This window comes from Chrysemys picta, chromosome 5 (genome assembly GCF_011386835.1).
Source record: "Chrysemys picta bellii isolate R12L10 chromosome 5, ASM1138683v2, whole genome shotgun sequence".
NCBI lineage: Eukaryota > Metazoa > Chordata > Testudines > Emydidae > Chrysemys > Chrysemys picta.
The window spans coordinates 29,132,778-29,154,492 of record NC_088795.1 but is presented as its reverse complement, the minus strand read 5'-3'; the positions used below and the strand labels follow the sequence as shown (position 1 = coordinate 29,154,492).

Below are 21,715 nucleotides of genomic sequence, written 5' to 3'. Positions count from 1 at the left end.
AATATGAATAGGCTGTGCAGGGACATGAGGTGCTTTATACCTTTTATTCCCTATGTGGGTCACACTTGTGCCCCGAATTATTTAAATGCAAGTATTTCAGTGCTGAGTTACTTGGTAAGACCTCACCTGATCCCATCCCCCTTTAAATATTTTAAATTATTTTTAGCTACTAGGTTGTCAACTGTGTATTCTGAGATACTTATCAATATAGCAATGGCTCTCAAGCTGTGGGTCAGGACCCCAGGGATGGTTAAGACTTGCTGGGATCTGGGGCTGAAGCCCAAGCCCCACTGCCTGGGGCCAAAGCCCGAGGGCTTCAGCTTTGCACCCCCCTCCCCCCCCCCGCCCGGGGCGATGGAGCTCGGGCTTTGGCCCCTTCACCTAGACCAGCAAGGCTCAGGTTTTGGTTCCTCCTCCTGGGGTCATGTAGTAACTTTCTTTATCAGAAGGGGGTCACAGTGCAGTGAAGTTTGAGAACCCCTGCTTTGAATAGAGTACATAGACTCTGGGCTTGGATAACAGGCACAGGCCTACAAGAGCAACTGAGGGTGCAAATGCAGCTTGTGGGCAGTGAGTAAGATCAGTTCATATTCAAGAATAAGAAACACATTGTGCAACAGCTCACATGTAAATCAGTTTTTTAATGGTCTTTAATACTGAGCTTGTAAAAGTAGAGTACAGTGAAAAGCCTACACAATGATAATTGGATTTAACTACAATGCTAAAATGATAGATGCAAAGTAATTACTTTGCAACACAAACATGAAATGAACTAGTGAAGGATTAGTCATGTTTATAGGGTGAGCTGCTGGTGATATCTTTGTCATTTGTTATCCCTGCATTAACTGGTTCATTGCTCACAGGACAGTGGGAGTGTCGGGGGAGGGGATCTTCCTGGCGGGACAGTCTGTGGAGTGGCTTCTCACCACATTGCCTAATGTAGTTATCTCATATTAAATGGAGTAATGACATCAAGAGGATCCTCTGCACAGTGTCCCTGATGGGAGTGGCCTTTGCTAGACAAATGACTTGCTGTATGTCTGGCTAAAATGGAAGTTGCTTCCCTCTTGCATTGCTAGCTTTTTTGTGTGTGTGTGGTTTCTGGAGAAGTTTAGCGGAGTTGAAGGTTGGATTTGAGGTGCAGAAGCCTTTAAAGTGGAAAGCAATCGTTTTGTTTCTCTTCACGCAACTATTTTTGCTAGTGTGGATTGTTGCCCGGCCCTTCTCGTGATCAGCTTCAAATGCTGCCAAAGTGACAGATATAGAAGGGATCTAAAGTGCATCTAGCAACTTGCTCTCAGATAGTGTTACAGTTGTAGAAATAGCTGCAGAATTTAGCAGGTACTTTTTTTGGCGCCCTTTCCCAGCCAAAAGGAACATGGATTGTTAGATCTTAATTTTGCATAATACAGCAACAAAGTCAAATCTTGGCCCAGTTAAAGCCAATAGGTGTCTTGTCATTGACACTAATAGAATCAGGATTTAGGCTGCAGTTCATAATCCAGTTAATTGGTTTGGAACATTGCACAGACCATCAGAGCCACAGGTCACTGACCAAGGAAAACAGCATCCAGGAGGAAGAACATAATAAGGTCCAGTCAATGGGGGTATGCAGAGCTTGGCAAGCTTGATGCCAATGATTGTCTTTGGCTTTATGTTGGTGCAACTCCACTGAAGTCCATGGGGATTCCCTGATTTAAAACAGCAAAAGTGGATCAGAATCAATTACACAGTTTTCAGCTGCTGCATATATGTAAAATGATGCCAATTAAAATTTTGCAAATACACACAGAAATCCAATATGGTGAGATCCTGTGTGCGCATCCTTCACTGCAGCAGAATTATGTAATAGCTACTTGACAGTATAGAGGCTGAGAACTTTAGTGCCCAGCACTGCAAAGCAAGAAAACCTGATGCATAATTACATGCCAAGAGCTTGGTTAATCTAAATCCAGTCCTCCATTTTGGTACTCCAAACAGGCTCAAGGTGTCCATCGACAGAATTAAAATTCAGAAGTGCTCTGCTCCTGAGAGTACTTTGCACAAGTGCCGTCACTCTTTCCTCTCATTCATTCAGCACCTACCACCTGCTCTGTGCTCAAACATAAAGTTGGTCTTTGCCCAGGGAGCTTGCATTTTAAAGGCACTATAGATATTGTACAGTCGTTCCCATGTACATGATGTATTATGGAGGGATAGTAACTGCTCCATAGGAATGATTATGACCAACTTATTGTTCTTGACACCCTACACTAACTTTGCCAAAAATGGATTAAACTGGCTGAGGTTATTGCAGAGGCAAAGATTTCCATCATATGAGTGTTTCTCAAGAATAAGAATAGTGACAATCTCTCTCCCTCCCTTCCCTACTGGTATCAGGCAAGGTCAGGGTTCGTTTTGACTTTGATTTCTGTTGCATAGAGGGGACTGAGAGTCAGGGTATTGTAGGAAAGCTTGAGTTAAGAGTTGTTTTGCATATTCTGAACACTGAGACTTCTGTGAAATTTCTTAAGTGCCAGAATATAACTTTTTTATTTATTTATTTATTTTGGAGGACTCCAGGAGAATCAGACCAGAAATTTATAAGCAGTAGGACACTTTGGAAAAATCAGGTGCTCTCTGAAAACTGTTCAGTTTTTTATAGTTTGTCTCCTTTCAGAAATGGCTTGGGCTGGAAACTCCAAGTGTGGTGATTTTGTGTGTGTGTGTGTGTGTGTGTGTGTGTGTGTCCTCAGTGAGGACTAGTGACATCAAAATATTGGAGCAATTAGGGAGTTAGTTTAAGTTATGGGATCCGTTTTTTGGCAACACAGGCAGCTCTGAGGTCTCATGCATGTGGCTTTATTCTAGTGGAGGCTGGGCCTTTCTATTTTCTAAAGTACAACTTGCAGAAATTTTTAATGGCCATGAATCCAAATAGCTGAAGTCTGGAGCTCTGGCACAAGACAGGAAGGAGGAGATGCAGGGAGGACTTTAAGCATGGGAAGGATATTCCATTCACTGCACCTGATGCAGGCATTCTGATTTACATGAGGTTTAAGATGTAATTTCCATGAGGTCTGACATGTAGCAGAGGTTGCACATTTGGACACTGTAATGCTTATGAGCTTGGCTAAGAGTAGTCTGGGAAGCCTCAAAATGGGGGCAGGAAACAAACAAAAGACTCCAAACAGCAGGAAAGAATGGACATCTCAATGCACACATGATCTGTGTGGTTTGGTGTTCATACTGTAGTGATACAGGCATAACAGCAGATGCAGGATAGTATAAATCTGAATCTATTACAAGATGCTCACCACATTGTGCATTTTCCATGACAGGTCTATAGGGATTGATTACTTTTCAATTTGTGGTCACTTCCATCTCTGTCCTGTCTGCAATATGTAGCTAAAACCTGCCTCTTAGAACTGGGCAAATGAACCTATTTGTTCAAATTGAAAAATGAGTTAACTCTGGCATATGGCTGTCTAGTGCAATTAGGGGTGCTCGTGTTCTAATGCCTTCCTTGTTTGCAATGTGGATGGGGAATTCTGTCAAAACTTGTTACAGCTTAGGTCATAGGCTCTTAGTGTCAGTTTCAAAGGAACTTTTATATTATCAATGCAGTATCCAATGTAAGAGTAATACCACTATCTTTAAAAAAAAAAAAAAAAAAAACTAAACAAACCTAGATTTTGTAAGCAATGCTACAGTAGTGTAAAGGATTAATTTAAGACCACAATAGCATAATTAAGACTACATTTTAATATTCCATTCACTCAATTGTATTTAATTACTTTGTTTGTAAAATTCAGTCCCTCTGTGAATGTCAGACCCCAAATGTAGTAGCATTACCATCAGATTAGATCTCAAATTGTTACCTTTCCATTTTATAGGAGTTTGACAGCAGTACAAATTGTGCTGTGTTCCTCTATCAACTACTGTATGTCTCTCATATACTAATAACCTTACAGACCAATGAAGGTAGTATTGAGAGGGAAGAGCTAATTACAGCTATGTAGAATAGTGAACTGCTGAATTACAATTTTGGGCTTTATGTTGGGAACTCATTGAGGATTGGTTGGCTTATTTTGTAGTTAAGAACTCTGTGAACTTAATCTGATATTAAACTAGCCCCAGAAAGGGGTGTTGTGAGCCTTAAGAGTGCTTAAGGGGCCTGGAAGAGGGAGCTAAGCTAACCAGGGCAGGGTGCCTTAATTGTAAGGATCCCACTAATTCCGTGAATGCAGCTACCTCTGGGGAAAAAACAGCACAGAATAGCAAAAAAGGCAACTAAAATTTCAGCCAAGTAGACTAGGGCAAACTCCTACAAAACGTGCTCTGTGATCTTTAAAGTCCTCAGATAAGAGACAGGAACTTGATTTTAAGGCCTCACTAAAACAATTGTTTGTTATTTGAGAGAAGCTCCAACACATGTGAGGTTTGAATGGGGCCAAGCAGAGAGCTGGACATTTGCTATGCCCCCAATGGGATCAAAGGTAAAGCAATAAAGTGGGCTTTTATGGGTATAGGGGAGAATTCATGGGAGAATAGTGGAGGCTACAGTGCCCTTGAAGGGCAGTGGGTTATAGTAGTGACTAGCAAGTCTTCAAATTACTAGAAGTGTAGTTCAGACAAGCAACCCAAGATGAGTTAAGTTCTTGAAGGCTCTCTGTCATGACTTACCCTTCCCTCCACTCCAATGTTTGTTGTGAGGAGCTTTCTACCCTGACTGCAACTGCTTTAAAGGAAAGCCAGGTATCCCTTTTCCCTCATGAAAGGGGAAACTTTTAGCAGGAGGTTCCGAAACTCTTCCCCTGACCCCAGTCAGCTTAGTTGGGCCTTCTGATGCCGATCTTTAATGCTTCCCTGTCCATGAGTACCAAAAGTGCACAGCAGTGCTAGAGCCATTCTACTGGAAGCCTCAGACAAGAGCAGCAGCAGGCTGAGATCCTACCTATAATAGGATAAAAGGGGAGGCTCATTGAACATCAAAACTTGAGACCAAGGCTAGTTGTTCTGGAGAATCCATTCATCCCTAGTTATGAACCCATCTTTATTAAAAGTTTCCATGGGATTCTACAGTAATAACTTCAAAACTCTGTAGTCAGACTCCTGTAAAGGAAGTCTGGATTGTTGCCATGGAAGGAACAGTGTGGTATGTTGAGTAAGGTATTGACATCTCTCAATGGAGAGCAAGTATTAAATGAGCATTGGGAGTGTGAACCATACCTAGTGGAAATTCCTCCTAAGGACTATGACACGTTGGCCTTGATGCTGCACTAACTGAAGTCAATTGCTTCTATAGTGCAGGATCAGACTCACTGGCCGGTGCTGGGTGTAGGGTTGCCAACCCTCCAGGATTGTCCTGTCGTATCCAGGAATTAAATATTATGTTGTGATGAAATCTCCAGGAATACATCCAAGTAAAATGGGCAACCCAGCGCTGCTGCATGTATTGTAATAATACTGGGGTTCAGAGGAATTCTGATCTAGATCCTCAATGGTATTTGGGCACCTAACTCCCATTGATTTAGGCATCTAAATACTTTAGACTCTAGGATCTGGGCCTCTGTCCCCAAGCTGTCAATTTGGTACCTTTTTTAACAAACACTAACCTCGCTTTAAACCATGTAATGGGTACAGAAAGAGAACAGAGAGAAATGTTATGATGCTTAGTATAGTTAACTGTGATGTGCCATAATTTGATATTCTCTGATAAAGATTTAAAAGTGCTTGTAATTATTATTTTTCACTCGGTTTTGGGAGTTCATTTCAAACTCCGGTGATCAATTGGTAGTGAATGGGTATCTGAACACTGCAGCATTTACTCAGCCTCTAACCTGACTGCCTCAAGATATCCTTTGAAGTCTTTCCAAATGAGAGCTTCAGCCCCCTCACACAAACTGTACAGTAATTATGCTCCACTTTCAGTGCTGAGAAAGGCACTTTGTTTGACAGGGTCTCATCTGTGATGCTTTTATATATTAATGAAAAAAATGTTGTCCAAATCTCCAAAGCACATTCCTGCAAGTAGCCTGAAGGTAGCATCTTTGATGGTAAATTTTTTTGGAGGGGGTGTATAGAATTTTTAATGTCTCATCACCCTTCTTTCAGTTACATACTGGCACAGATTAACTGCAAAACATATTGCTGACAAAAATGTTTAAAGAGGCCTTGGAACAAATGTCTTGTGGCTGTCACACAGGCCTATGCTATGAAGCAGGCTATGGATTAAAAGCTGTTGAAGTGAAATAAGTACAATTAAATCAAAGGAAATTAAATTCAATTTACTTTACATTGCCCTCAAACTTTCATTGGGCACAGATAATTTTTTTTAATGGAACTCGTAAGTACATGTTAGAAGTTCCCAAGGGACAAATTGGAAGCTTTGGCTGCTGGATAGAAACCACAGCTGTGGTTTCTCGTACTCAGGTTGCTGTGGGAGGCACATTTGGGTTTTGATACTGGGGAAGAAATTGACTTTTGGCATTGGGCATCTTTCCATTCCCCTTTTAGGCATGAAGGCACTGCCTTTACATTTATAGAGTTGAATTCCTTATTCCCTGCCCCAGTAACCCTTAACAAAAATAAATGGCCCTGTCCCTGGTATCTGCCAGTACATCCACCAGGGCTGGATAACCACATGAGCTTGATGTTTCTGCTAGAACGATCAGCAGTGAAATTGCTAGCAATATTAGCATTAAATTATTGTAATTAGGCTTTAATACTCCATTGAGATGGATGGGGCTGTTGACACTATTGTTTTAGGCTCTCTGAAGAAGAGGGTGCTCAGTATATCCTAACCAGGGCCTGATGGGATCTGTGGGTGCTCACCAACTCTCAGCATTCGGGCTAGTCTACACAGGCTTGCCTGATCTAGCTCTGCCAACAGCGCCCTCTAGTGTTACGGAACATATGCCCACAGAAGTTTTCCTGCCATCACTGTCACCACTTCCCTGAACAGCTTTAGCTATGCTGACACAAGCACTCTGGATGGCACCCCAGTGTCTATACTGGGGGTGTTGCCAACATAGCTATGGCAGCTAGGGGATGTCGGTTTTTTCCCACTTGATTGACATAGCTATGCCAACAAAACTTTGTAGAGTAGATCTGGCCTTAGCCTCTGTGTATTTTATATCCCTGTTTCACCATGTCTTTCTTCAGGAGCCATTGGCTCGATCTCTGTAGACCTTGTAAGGTGCAAAGGGGTTCAGGAGTACTGCTTTGCTGCTCCAAACTTTTTCCTGTGCATCTCCAAAGGCACAGTAGACTGAGTTCAAATTTATATGTGCTATTGCAGGTTGGTGCTTTTTTTGGCAGGTTAGCAATGCTTCAAGTCTTGGAAAGAATAAAGGTCCGTCTGTGCAGGCGGAGGGCTCTAAACTAAGCCCTTGATTAATTGAATATATCTAATTCTTTAACCTGTTCTTTCCCTATTTTGGTTTATGTTCCTTCCTCCTTGTTGATATTGTGTTGAGTATCTAGTCACCATTAAACTCTCTAGTGAAGACTGAAGCAAAATAGGAATTAAACACCTCCGCCTTCTTGCTGTCATCTGTTACTAGCTCTCAGTAATGATACTGATCTCTTTTGTAAACCACTTTGAGATCTGAAGATGAAAAGCACTAAAGAGCAACTTAATTATTATAGGCAGAATAAGAGATGCCAAATTACTTAACACCTGCTGCAAGAGGAGTCAAGGTTGATGGCGCTGGATACTGTAAGAAGATCTCTACACTGCGTCAGGAAGCATACAATACAATCCTCCCAGTACATTTAGCCACCATCTGCACTGAAATTCAAGCTTGTTTTTAGCTGAAGTGTCATGACCTGAGTAGTCGGCATTTAAAGACATTCATCATTGCTTAGGCTCCATAATGATCCTACCGAAGTCAATGGGAGCTTGACCACTGACTTTGAATGGAAGGAGAACTGAGCCCCAAACTATATTTTCTTCACTTACAATCCAGTGTTCTCTCTGGTTTAGCATTCATAGGTTAAAATCACTATAAAGTTTGTTTTAATGGAATTATTAAATTCAGTTTCCCAGAAATAGGATGTACAGACCCTTTTATTATGTTACCTGTAAGGAAAGTAATAAGTAAACAAAATGTTAGACAGCAGAAAAAAAGACCAGGGGTGAAACCCTGGCCCTGACTCCTATAAGTCAATGGGAGTTTTTCATTGACTTTGGTCAGGATTTCACACCAGATTATGATCTCAGTTAAAACAAAGTAACTGAGAGCAGAAACGAGGCCCCCAAACAGGCTCATTTCCAGCTAAGAACGATGAAGGTGCCCAGTTAGTATGCCCTAAATTTAGGACCTGCTATGCTCAGTGTGCTGGAGTTTTGTATCTGACCTGTGTGGATTTAAACACTAATGGATGATATGAAAGATGAAAACAAACATAAGAATATTTAGGGGCATGTCTACATGATCACTTACTGTGTGTCAAGCTGGGTGTCAGAAAGAGTGGTGGGGATGGTCAGGCCTAATGGTTGGAGCCCAGGGATCAGAGCCAGAATGGAGAATCCACACTGAGGTTGGAGTGAGCAAGGCTGGAGCCAGGTGAGGCTCAGGGAGCTGGTTGCCACCATCAGGCAGGAGAGAATTCCAAACCCTGGAGTGATATTGAGCAGACTAAGCTACGGTTCCTCCTGTGGGATTTACACCTGCCCTGGGAGTAGAGACTTGCAGATTGGCTGGAGCCCAGCACATGAGTGACTCATCACCTTGTATTACTACCCAGGGCCGGTGCTACCATTAAGGCGAACTAGGCAGTTGCCTAGGGCACCAAGATTTGGGGGCGCCAAAAAGCGGTGCCCCCAATTTTTTTTTTTTTTTTACAGCATTCCTTCCTGAGCACGCGGTTGCCGCTCCACTTCTCCCGCCTCCCAGGCTTGCGGCACCAATCAGCTGTTTGGCGCCGCAAACCTGGGAGGAGAATTAGAGCGGAGGCGGCGTGCTCAGGGCGGAGGCGGAGCAGAGGTGAGCTGGGGTGGGGAGATGCCGCATGGCTCCCTGGGCCGGGGGGGTGGAGAGCTGCCACGGGGGTGCCTCAAGGCGGGGGGGAGCTGCCGTGGGGGTGCCTCAGGGCAGGGGGGGAGCTGCCGCAGGGCTCCTCACCCCAGCTCATTTCTGCTACACCCCCTCCCCGAGCACGCTGTCGCTGCTCCGCTTCTCCCGCCTCCCAGGCTTGCGGCGCCAATCAGCTGTTTGGCACCGCAAGCCTGGGAGGAGAATTAGAGTGGGGGTGGCATGCTCGGGGAGGAGGCGGAGCAGAGGTGAGATGGGGTGGGGAGCTGCCGCACGGCTCCCTGCGGGGGGGGGGGACTACTGCGGGGGGGGGGGGCACCTCAGGGCAGAGGTGGGGTTGGGGAGCTGCCGCAGGGGTGGGGTGGTGGAGCAAGGTGGAAGTTTCGCATAGGGCGCAAAACTTCCTTGCACTGGCCCTGTTACTACCACCCCACCACCACCACCACCCCCAAGCATGCCTTTTCAATGTCTTTGGACCCTGCTTGTCAGGGTATGAGTGATGAAATTCACAAAGGAGGTCGGGTGCATGATGTTACCAGCTGGTTCCCACAGTCAACTGGGCCATACTCTGCCCAGTCTACAAGGTACATCAGTTGTCCTTGGAGCGTAGAGTTTAGAACAGACATGGGCCAACTACGGCCCACAGGACCATCCTGTTCGGACCCTGAGCTCCCGGCCAGGGAGCCTAGTCCCTGGCCCCTCTCCCGCAGCCACACGGCCCCACTCTGGCCCACCGGGCAGTGTGGGGAGCGCAGCTGCGAGCTCCTGCTGCTGGTAAAGGGGCAGGAAGTCCTGGGGGGCAGTCAGGGAGGAGGGGGGTGGTTGGATGGGGTGGAGGTTCTGGGGCAGGCGGTCAGGGGATGGGGAACTGGGAGGGTTGGGAGTGGGAGTTCCGGGGCGCCTGTCGGGGGGTCTGTTGGGGTGGGGATGTGGAGAGGGGTCGGAAGAGCAGTCAGAGGACAGGGAGCAGGGGGGGTGGATAAGGGGGTGGGATCCCGGGGGGCAGTTAGGGGCAGGGGGTCCTGGGAGGGAGTAGTCAGGGGACGAGGAGCAGAGGTTGGATAGGGTGTGGGAGTCCCGGGGGGGTGGTCAGGGGACAGGGAGAAGGGGGGCTGGATAGGGGGTGGGGGTGGATAGGGGGCGGGGAGAGGGCGGTCAGGGGACAAGGAACAGGGGGGTTGGATGGGTTGAGGGTTCTGAGGGGGGCAGTCAGGGGGCAGGAAGTGGGAGGGGGTGGATAGGGGGCGGGGGCCAGGCTGTTTGGGGAGGCACAGCCTTCCCTACCCGGCCCTCCATACAGTTGCGCAACCAATGTGGCCCTGGGCCAAAAAGTTTGCCCACCCCGGTTTAGAATCTGTCTTGCCACATTCTTTCTGCCATACCCTGTTGGAGAATTTGGTTTACCTGTTCTGTTTGTTCATCTTGGGATGGTAGGCAGTGGAAATAAGCAGGTGACTTCCAGGAGTATGAACACTTTGTTCCAAAAGTGGGTGATAAATTGTGGTCCAAGATCAGATGTAATATAACCCATGGAGCTCGAAGGTCAAGTTTTTTTTTTTTTTTTTTTTAAGTGAGCTGTTGCTTCTGCAGTGGGGATCTTCTGACAAGGCAAAGTTCTCCATTTTCATGAGGAGGTCAATGATGACCAGTACACCTATGCAGCCCTGAGACATGGGGAGGTCTGTGATGAAGTCAATCCATATAAAGGCCCAGGTTTGGGATAGGGTTAGAAGCAGGATCAGGACACCTAGAGGTCTGGCATAGGGAGTCTTTGTCTGGCCACACACCTAATGGGAAGCAATTTAAGATTTGATGAAGAAAATAGTTTTGGCCATCAAAAGTTTTGATAGAGCAGCTTTGTTGTCTTCCAGTACCTGAAATAGCCTGCCAGAGGGGAATCCTGGCATAGCTGGAGTACAGCTAGATGGAGTGGTTCATTGGGAACATAAAGTAACTCATTTGTGACTGAGAAGTTTGGATTAGAATTGGCTGACACCCATGTCACTGAAAGCAGATCGTTGGCCAGTGAGGACTTTACAAGGGCCAAAAGATCACTATTGGCCAGTGCATTTTACAAAATGGCAGGACATCAACACAGTGGTAGGTTCAGAAGGGTTATCCCCCTTATCTAATTAGTTCTCCTTGTGGGATGACACGTTAGGTTTGCCATTTTGATTTCCAGTAAGTCAGGATGAAGTTAAATCTAGAAAAGATGGACCAATATATGATGTTGGTTGAGGGCTGAGGCCATTAGGAGATGTTCCAGGTTTTTATGGTTGGTGAACACTTAGACTGGAAAGTGCACCTTCTGGATGATGGTGCCAATCCTGAAATGCAGCCTTGATGACCAATAACTTATTGTAGATTTTGTAACTTTGTTCCTCAGGTGTCTATTTCCTAGAATAAAAGACACAAGGGTGAAGGTCATTCGAAGGCCCATGTTGTTGAGCTAATGCTGCCCCAATTGCATAATTGGAAGCATCTGTTTTGACAGCAAAGGGTTTAGATGGATCTGTGTACTAGGATGGGGGCAGAAGTAAATGCTTTCTTCAGTCTATTAGAAGCCAGTTAGGCTTCTGGTGTCCAGTTGAAAGTGGAGTTCTTCCCTAGAAGCTGGGCAATTGGCAATGCCACTTGTGGGAACCCCTGCATGAATTGCTTGTAGAAGTTGGCAAACCCTCAAACACTGGGTATCCCAGATGCTTTTGGGAGTTGCCCAGTCAAAATCAGAGACCTTTGGGGGATTCATACTTAATCCACTGGGAGAGATGGTATAATGCAAGAAGTCCACAGAAATGAGTGATCAAATTCACACGTCTCAGGTTTCCTATAAAGACTATTCGCTTGAAGATGTTCAAGTACCAATCGGATGTGCTGGTGATACAAGGTTTGGTTCTCTGAAAAAATTAGAATGTCATGTAGGACGATTATGATAAACTGGTCCAGAACATCCCTGAAGATATCATTAACCAAGTGCTGGAATGGGGTAGGGGCATTACAGAAACCAAAAGGCATGGCAAGGTACTCAAAATGTCCATATAGAGTATGAAAGGCTGTTTTCCATTCATCACCCTTTTGGATGTGGACCAGTTTATAGATGCCACATAGGTCGAGCTTAGTGAAAATTTTAGCTGAGCTGACCCTCTCCAGTAGTTCACTGATAAATGGCAAAGGATATAGATTTTTAATGGTGATACTGTTCAGCACTCAATAATCTATACAGAGGCACAAGGTGCTTTTTGGGAGGGGGGACAAAACAGGATTGGGGCCCCAGTGGGGCTCTAGGTGGACAGATAAAATTCTTTGCCAGATTTTCATTGAGATACTCCTGAAAGGCCCTGAATTCAGGTTCCGACAAAAGGTAAATTTGCCTGAAGGGGATTTTGCCCCTGGCGGGAGGTCTATGGGGCAGTCATAGGGCTTATGTGGAGGCAAAGCATCAGTATTTCTTTTATTGAGTACGTCTGCTAAGTCCTCGCATTTCACAGAAATTGATGAGTTATTCTCGCTCCAAGCCTGCTGTGTGCAGAAAATGGTGGCCTTGCCCAAAGTACATCTAGGGTCCTCAACACCAAGTTGCACTAAGCACTGATGTAGACAATCCAATTAGAACCGAACTTGTAGTTCTCTCTAAGAAATGCTCGGATTGTGGAAGGACAGCCATGGGATGCCAAGCATGATTGGGAAGCACAGTGAGTCAATCAAGCTAAATTACAGGGTTTTCTGGTGGTCTTGAATTACAACTTGGAGGGGTGCAGTCTCATAGACGACTGGGCCGGAGGACAGCAAGCTGCCATCAATTGCCTCCACCAAATCAGGTGCAAACTTTGTTTGCACCAGTAGGTGGCTTGTCTTTTAGTAGATCCGGTGTCCATGAAATTGCCAGAGGTTCCATAGTCTATCAGTGCAAGCTGGGTGCAGGTGTAGACAGGGCCCAAAGTCAGAGCTTCATTTGAAGGTAGGATTGGCCATTGTATCCTAACCACTACAGACATGCAGGTAGCAGGAGGGGGTTTATTTGGGAAACCTGATCCTGTTGTTCTGTCTGGTGGGGTTCTGCCTAGTGTTGCTGAACCTGCCAATTTCTCCAGACCAGCCATAGAACAGGAGTTGAGGGGATACCTGGTGGCAAAGTAGCCTTATACCCCATGGTACAGTTGGAGGCCATTCAGACAATATTCCTTCTCTTGATCTGAGAGGAGTCATCGTGTCATGTCTACCCGCCTGAGTTCTTGTTCGGTGTTTGTCTGGGAGAGATGTTGGGAACAGACTAAGACTAGACGGGACAGAGCATGTACTTTTCTTCTTTCCTGGAATTGCTTAAACAGTTAGTTGTCAATGTGGATGCACAACTTGATGTAGGGGAGCAAGGCTGTGGGGGGATACATGCAGACCAGTTCATTTTTTACTTCATCATTCAGGCCTTGATAGAAATGGTAAATCTGTGCTGGTTCATTCTAAGTAGTGTCTGCGACCAGCCCATGGAAGTGAGTGGCACAGGCCACAATGGCATGAGGCCTTGTTTGAGTGACTGACAGCAGCGTGACTTTGGTGGAGCAGTCATGATGCGGGTCATCAAACGTGTGAAAAGAGACTGACAAATTCAACAGAGTCATGGAGAATCAGGACTCCCTTCTCCAGGAGTGGTGATGCCCAATCCAGTGCTTTGCCTCTCAATAGGCTGACCCCTACCTTGACCTGGTCATTCAGATACATTGCGGGGTGCAACAGGAAGAGTACACACTTTGAGAACCCCCTGAAATTTCTGATGGCTCCCATCAAATCTGATAGGGGGATCTAGGGGCCTAGATCTTGTAATGTCATGGATGATGGTGCAAAGGGGCCTGGGAACACTGGGACCTGTGAGGATAAGAAGAAATTTTCCTGCTTTATCTGGGCCATTTGGAACTAGCTCAAGGTCTCCAGAACCGTCATCTGTGGTGGGGGTGCCTGGAGATTTCATTTTGATTGTGGGCATACGAGATCCATCTTGCTCACTGAGCCTGACTGGGGGTCAGTCTGCTCAAACTGGTGGTGGTGATGGTCCGGTCTAATGGTTGGAGCCATGGCAGTCAGGCCTAGTAGTTGGAGCCAAGGGTCGCAGCTGGCATCAGGAGGCCAGACGGGTTGGAATGAGAGTAAGATTTGAGCAAAGCTGGAACAGGGCTGGAGCAAGAGCAGGGTTGAAGTAGAACTAGGAACAGGGCTGGACCACGTTAAGACTCAGGGAGTTTGCAAACTTCAGGCGGGGAGAGTTCCAAACCCTGGAATGATATTGAGCAGACTGAGCTTCTGTGGGCGCTTATACCTGCTCTGGGCGTCACCAGACCAGTTCCTGGCTTATGGATTGGCGGACCTCCTTCGGTGGCTTGCCTGCAGGAGGTCCGCCGGTCCCGTGGATTCGGCGGCAATTCGACAGTGGGTATGCCGAATCCTCAGGACCGGGGACCTCCCACAGGCAAGCTGCCGAAGGCAGCCTGCCTGCCATGCTTGGGGCGGCAAAAAAGCTAGAGTCATCCCTGGGAGTGACTCCTTACACTGGGGTGTAAATCTAAGTGTGCGCACTAACAGTCCGTGTGGATGCTGCTGCTGAACACTAAGTTCTATAGTGCACACTGATGTACAGAGGTTTCAAACAGTACATCCGTGTATGCTAGGGAACGTTTTGTGCGCCGCACAGCAATAACCACAAAGACAATTAGTGCGTGGCACGCCAGAGTGCTGTAGATTTGCACTCCAGCTTGTGGCACAGTAAGTGTTGATGTAGACGTGGCCTTAAATAATGATTCCAGCTACAGCCGAGCAGGATGTTTTTATGCAAACCCCAAATTATTGTTTTTAAATGTTCTTTATTGGCAGTATGGTGGTTTATGTGTTTAGTTTTTTCCCCCCTTTATTGTATGTTTGAGGATGGATGAACATGGCTCTTTTTTTGTTTTTGTTTTTAATTTCACCCTTTCTGGCAACCTGAGCAGCGCTTCCATTGGTTCGTAATATTTACATCTTTAATTTATTATATTAGGTGCCTAGTAACCTTTGGGGAATGTTGTGCTTAATAAATATTAAAAACTTGGCTTATCTTTATATCACACCTACAATCGACTTCAGTAGTTTTGGTTTCCAAATCTCCCCTTTCTGAAAACAAAACACCTGAAATGCATATAAATGTATTTACTTAGATTTATATTCATAAGATCTAAAGCCAGACTTTTAGAATTTGAGCTGGCCCAGGTTTTATCTCTGGTAATTATGTGGTGTCCATCACCATAAGATGTGAGTGCCTCAACCTGAACACAGATGGCAAAGTTTGGTGGGGGCTGGGGTTTGGATCATGGACTTTGGTCCAATCTCTTGTTGGGAATGCAGATTTTTAGGAAGAGGACTCCAATGATTACCACTCCAGCTGACTTGTAGCTTCACTTTTCTTGCATCTACAGCAAGATAATGCAGTATGGAGAACACCATTCTCCTTGTGCACTTTGCATAGCTGCATCTCTCTGCTGCTATGTTCCTTAAGGAACAGATAGCATCTATGCTGTCATTCTGTCTTTGTCTTCCATCATTTTAAAGGAGTTCATATATTGATATAGTAGCCATACTAACCTGTGTTTCATAGATTCTAAGGCCAGACAGGACCACTGTGATCATGTAGTCTGACCTTCAGTATAGCACAGGTCATAGAACTTCCCCAAAATAATTCCTAGAGTAGATCTTTTAGAAACTTCCAATCTTGATTTAAGTGTCAGTGATGGGGAATCCATCACAACCCTTTGTAAATTGTTCTAATGATTGAGTACTCCCGCCTTATTTTCAGTCTGAATTTCTCTAGCTTCAACTTCCAGCCATTGGATCGTGGTATACCTTTTTGTTAGATTGAAGAGCCCATTATTAAGTATTTGTTCTCTATGTAGGTACTTACACACTGTAATCAAGTCACCCCTTAACCTTCTCTTTCTTAAATTTAATAGATTGAGCTCCTTCAGGTCTATCACTATAAGGCACGTTTTCTAATCCTTTAGTCATTCTCATAGCTCTTCTCTGAACCCTCTCCAATTTATCAATATCCTTCTTGCGTTGTGATCCTTTTAGCTCTTGCCAGTTAAGCAGGCTCAAGCTAAGTCAATATTTGGATGGAGTAGTATACACAGAGTACACCTAGACAGGACTGGCACTGTTCCGTATAGAACCAGAGTCTAAAATGGGCCTACTGGCAATATTTTTAGAGGTCATCCTAACCACTTACAAGAGCAGAGGTGTTAATCCCAGTGTTTTTACCAACGTTGTAATTTGGCCAATGCATTCTGCCTACTTAAAATTCCCATTGCCATTTCAATTGGAGATAGTATTTCTCTTCACTTCTCAACCTGAAATGTTATGTAGTGTTGCTGTGCATTGCTAAACAGCTGCTACATTTCATAGGTGGGTGAAATGAAGCCCTATATATAGTTTGCATACCAGTTTAAGTTTTTGAATCATTTTGAGATCCTTTGAGATAAGGCGCTATATAATAGGATTATTTCTGAGGGGTGGTTTTGGTGTAAGAAGGGTGCCATTCGAAGACCTTTGATGGGCAAGACTACTGTGCTTTCACAGACAAGCTGACTTGGTTTCTCTCCTCCCAATTTTATCACACTGTTTTTCCAAAGTTGAATTATTTTCCTGCTGTTTCTTCGTACAACAAAAGTCAATGTTTCAACAGTAAATGTTCTATTTATTCCAATCATGGGGGCTTGGGGGAAAGGAGGGGGTACAGGGAAACTGATGCAACAGAGGGGATGGTATGGTAAGGCACAACGCAGATAAGCAGCACACATTACTGTGGCTCATTACTGAAACAGGTTTTCAAAGCCTCACGGAGACAGAGATCCTTACTGGCTCTTCTTATTGCCCTGGTATCTGACTGCTCAGAATTACCTGCCACTATCCGCACCCCACCCCCAGTGGCGAAGCCAGGTTTTAGCAGCAGGAGGAGTGAACAAATAAAAACAGGCGCCACCCGCCGCAAAGAAAAAAGGAAAAAGAAAAACCCCAACTGACCCAGAGCGGCTGAAGGATCCGCCGCCGAAGACCCGGAGCGCCGCCGAAGACCCGGAGCGCCGCCGAAGACCCGGAGCGCCGCCGAAGACCCGGAGCGCCGCCGAAGACCCGGAGCGCCGCCGAAGACCCGGAGCGCCGCCGAAGACCCGGAGCGCCGCCGAGTGAGTAAAGATTAAAAAGCTGCCACTTTTCTGCTCAGTGGGAGCGGCCGATCCCCCCTGCTCCCTCCCTAGCTGCGCTATTGCACAGCCCTGAAGAAACTTCTCTCCCTTTTCCTCACAGATCTTATGGCGCACACAGCATGCAGTGATAACAATGGAGATGTTGCTTTCACTGAGGTCTAACCTATTAAGAAAACTCAGCCAGCAACCCTTTAAAAGACCAAAGGCACATTCCACCCCCATTCTTCACTTGCTCAGCCTATTGTTAAACTGCTCTTTATTGCTGTCCAGATGGCCAGTGTACTGCTTCATGAGCCATAGGAACAAGGGGTAGGCTGGGTCTCCCAGGATCATGACTGGCATTTCAACATCCGTGGTAATTTTGTGATCTGGAAGGCAAGTCTCTGATTGCAACTTTCTGAATAGACCTGTGTTCCTATTATGCACCTTTCCTGACCATCCCAAGTTGTCAGTGAATCATCTCCTGTGATCCACCGGTGCTCGCAACACCATTGAAAAGTATCCCTTATTGTTTATGTACTCTTTGGCTAGGTGGCCTGGTGCCATCTATCACCCCATCATGGCAAAACCATCCACTATCCTGCACGTTGTCCAGTCCCTACCCTTCATAGAAGTCCATTAATGGCCCTGCACACTTGGATCACAACAGCTCCCACAGTGGATTTACCAAGTCCAAATCGATTCCCTGCTGATTGGTAGCAGTCAGGTATTGCAAGCTTCCTTGGAGTGATCACCACTCGCTTCTCCACTGTCAGAGCAGGTCTCATTTTAGTGTTGCTGTGCTGCAGGACTACGGAAAGCTCTGCACAAACTTTCTGGAAAGTGGCCTTCTGCATTCAACCGTTCTGTAGCCACTGTTTGTCATGCCATAGCCACATAACAATGCAATCCCACCAGTCAGTGCTCATTTCCCGGGATCAGAAATGCAGCTCCACCATGTTCAGCTGCTGCATAAGTGCCAACAGCAACTGGGAATTGTTTCATTCTATGGCTTGCAGCAGGTCTGCTTGAATTGACATGTTCTGCACGGTGGTTCGTGTCTCAGTTCTGGAAATAGCTCATGTCGTCTTCTGCAGTATCTGTTATGCTCACAAGAGTGCACAGCTGATTGGGGTTCATGCTTCTCAGGCTATGGGATACACGCAGCTAAGGTAGGCTTTTGAAAAAAGGCATGAGAAAAGTATGGGTTGTTTTGTAGGTCCTGCTTGTAGGCTAAGAGGCTCTGTAGCGAAGTGTAATATCTGGGTTTTCTGCCATTAGTCTGTAAAGAGCCAGCCTAGAGCAAGGTGAGGTGAGTTGTCTCTTTGCCTTATGAAGCAGACTGTTTTTATTTGTTTTTATTCATTTATTTTGTGTCCCCCATCAGTGTCATTCGTGAGTGAATCCACCAGGTGCTAGATGTCCTAGGGTTTCTGCAGTTGTTATAGCTACCAAAACTCATCCATTTCTGCATAGCACTACTTACAGGCTTGTGACAGGATCAGCCCTATCTGGGACAAGAGTGGTTTGGTTACAGTGTATCTGCACAGCATGAATATTAATAATATAGCTTTATAAATCTCATTTATGGGGCCAAATAATAATTTTTTTCAAAGCAAATACAAACTAAAAATCCAAAAGGAAAACATGCCAATTAAATAACTAAAGGGCTGATTGTGACTACAATCCCATTGACTTCAGTGGAAGTGCAGGCTGCTTAGCACCTTGCAGGAACAGAGGGCTGGGGATAGAACCAAAAGGTTAAAGGACACAAACTCTATACAAGTGAGTATAACCCAAATATTTATAGGGATTTATATCCCAGGAGAACACAGTAAATAAAGAGAACCACCTGATGCAACTGTAGTAGATCATATTTACCATGTTGCAGCAGCAGGCATTCATATGAACCTGATAAGTTCAACGTATGCAGTTCTGAGCGTGTGGTGTGAGGTTGGAAATTAAATCAATATGATTACCACCTTCCTTTTTCTGCAAGTGCTAGGTCACGCAAGTGATACAGTTTCCAGGCATCCCTCACCAGTGTAATAAATGGTGTTAGTTTCATTCTTAGTAAGAACATGCAGGGAAAATGTATGTCAGAACTATAAATTCATCCCTGGTGTAACTGCAGTGACTTCAGTCCACTTACCATTGGCCCAAACTCATCCCTAATGTGTGCTGTTTTCTAGTTATTTCTTAAAAATAAGCTGTTGTCTTATCTAAAATCAAGTTTTCCAGATGCCTAAAGGACATTTACACTGCGGTGTAACCCTACAACCAAGGTGTTTGAAAAGAAACAATAAGCTTGTCAATGTAACATACTATTCTGAATATGTCAAATATTGATGGGGATCAAAAGGAAATAGCAGTACAATATTGTGCAAGGATCCAAATAGTTCCGGAGGTAGTGCAATGATACCTTTAGCTGCAGGAAGTGTTTTAATCTGAGCAGCCTTTAATTACTGTTGCCCTTAACACTATGAATCTTTATTTTTAGTTCTGGTGGTATGGTTGAAAAGGAGCCCAATTCTGTTCTCACTTGCATCCCAGCAACCCTGGAATAATTCCACGGGGGTCACTAAGTTACCCCATTGTTACACCTGTACTACACCAACACTGAGAGAGGGAGGATTCAGGCAGCATTAGGGCAGCAAATCTGCATATTTCCTTCAGAGAGTGGAAGTGACCTCCCCACCCCCATCACACCAAAAGAAGCAAGTGTCCTGAACTCTGTCTCAAACGTGGCTCTTGCATTTGAAGTGCATTAGCACTGGCAGCAGTGGCATCTAGCTGACAATCTTCACTAATGTTTGAAACAGTTTTGACTCTTTCCTTTCGTGTCTAGAACTTTAACCACTCCCTTCTGCTCACCTCTTAGATGCCCTGCTGTTCCTTGCTAATATTTATGCAGGCTTTATTTGTATCCTTGTGTTTTGAGACCACAGTTCAGAACTTTACAAAATTAATTACTTCCGCAGGGAACATGTACATACTATTTATTTTATCAGAGGGGTAGCCGTGTTAGTCTGAATCTGTAAAAAGCAACAGAGGGTCCTGTGGCACCTTTAAGACTAACAGAAGTATTGGAGCATAAGCTTTCGTAGGTGAATGCCACGCTTCAATCGCTTGCGTCTGATGAAGTGGGCATTCACCCACGAAAGCTTATGATCCAATACTTCTGTTAGTCTTAAAGGTGCCACAGGACCCTCTGTTGCTTTTTATAAAATAAATAGGCTCACTATCCACTCCCTTCCTCTCTCTCCCCCATCACTAGCTCATGCATCTGCTTGCAATGCAAGGTTTCCCTGGCAACAGGTTCATCCTGACTCACTGGAGAAATGTCTTACTCCAAAAATGCTATTAGGTTTTCAATAACAATAGTGTAGCTCCACTTTTTTCTTACAAAATAAGTGTTTTGTTTTTTATTTTTATTTTTATTTAAGTTTGTCAAGGAAAAAAATCTATTTTTTCCTTCCTGAGAGATTGGACCCAAGTTGCAAAGTTTGAATTGGAACTTTCTTGGGAGGTGTTTAGTTATGATTTTTTGGGGCCCAGCTTTTAAAAATCAACTGGCTAAAGCAAGCTCTCTGAAGCTAAAGATGCAGTATGGTGTAGTAGACGGAGACAGCCTGAGAGATGAGGCCTGGTGTAAGGCCTAATGCCCTGTTGCAAAGCAGATGCCTGCTTGCAGATTCAGACAATACATGGACTTGGCAAGAACAGGGATTGTAAAAACACAAGCACCTCTAGGTTCTAAGTATTCACGTAAACACATTCCAGAAGCGTAATACCAGAATACCTCGATACCAAGCATGGTATAAGCACGCTCCCTGAAGATAATATAGGAAACACTGACCCTCTTAAAGATAAGGTCAGGATGACAGCTTGATGGATAGAGATGTTTTGATTGAACCAACATGCATAAGGAAGGTAAAGGGTGGTAACTAACCATGTCAGAGGAGTCATCCGTAACTTGTTTGTATCAGGGTTTAAAAGAGGGGTCACAGAGAGTGTGTCTTTGTCCAGGCGGCGGGGACGGGACAGGATGCAGAGTCCTGCCGTTCACTGAGCTGAGTCCATTGCAACGACTACACGTTAGTGTGCCTGTAATCATTGAGCCAGGGTACTAGGACCACGCTTTGTAGACAAACAACCTGGCCAAGTGCCTTTGGTGCTGAACGGAGTCTACGGTCTTCTTGAGCAGTTAGCCTGTATATAGCATGCACCTATCTGGCCAGAGCCAGTCAGCACCCAGAGAGAGCACGTACACACACAGCCAACAGCTGACAAGACAGCAAAACTGGGTTCTATTTTTAGTTCTTGTCTGATCATAAGCAAACTGCACAGCCTCACTTTGTCCTGATTTCTCCATTTGTAAAAATGGGGATAAGAACATTTCCCTGTATCGCCTGAGTGGGGCTCAGGAACTTTATTCAGGAGAACAAAATGAATGCAGTTGTGGCTGCCGGCCACTGCATAATTGGGCTCTTTATG

The 21,715-nt window shown here is 45.1% G+C and overlaps 1 protein-coding gene and 1 long non-coding RNA gene across 2 annotated transcripts in view; both read right to left on the bottom strand.

The window, feature by feature from the left end:
• Positions 1-21,715, bottom strand: part of LOC135983898 (general transcription factor II-I repeat domain-containing protein 2A-like) — a 984,084-nt gene that overhangs the window by 605,803 nt on the left and 356,566 nt on the right. The gene's annotated exons all lie outside the window — the stretch shown is intronic.
• LOC135984101 (uncharacterized) lies at positions 623-21,453 on the bottom strand. Its single transcript, XR_010602010.1, has 2 exons — positions 21,171-21,453; positions 623-1,691 (listed from the first exon to the last, which is right to left on the bottom strand). It is a non-coding gene; the product is annotated as an uncharacterized LOC135984101 (long non-coding RNA).